Source organism: Eimeria mitis, genomic scaffold (genome assembly GCF_000499745.2).
Source record: "Eimeria mitis Houghton genomic scaffold, Emh_scaff1334, whole genome shotgun sequence".
NCBI classification, from domain to species: Eukaryota; Apicomplexa; class Conoidasida; order Eucoccidiorida; family Eimeriidae; genus Eimeria; species Eimeria mitis.
Genome location: NW_013568808.1, coordinates 3,876 through 4,124, shown reverse-complemented (window position 1 = coordinate 4,124; position 249 = coordinate 3,876).

The window sequence follows — 249 nt, the reverse complement described above, 5'->3', positions numbered from 1 at the left end:
GAGCGTTTAAACGGGAGAGCCTAGGCGTTAGGGGAGACGAAAGCACTAGACAGTTGAATCGTGGTAAAGGAGTGATGCGCGCAGTCCACAGATGAGTTACTGCCATTCCAGTCTCCCCCGAGTAGGGAAGGGAGTTGATTTGTGTGAGGAATATACCTAAGGCAGGGCCTGAGGAGCCAGAGGTATACCAGCCGCCGTTAGCGGAGCAGAGTGAGACGAAGTCCGCAGGGGAACAAGGAGAAGCGACAA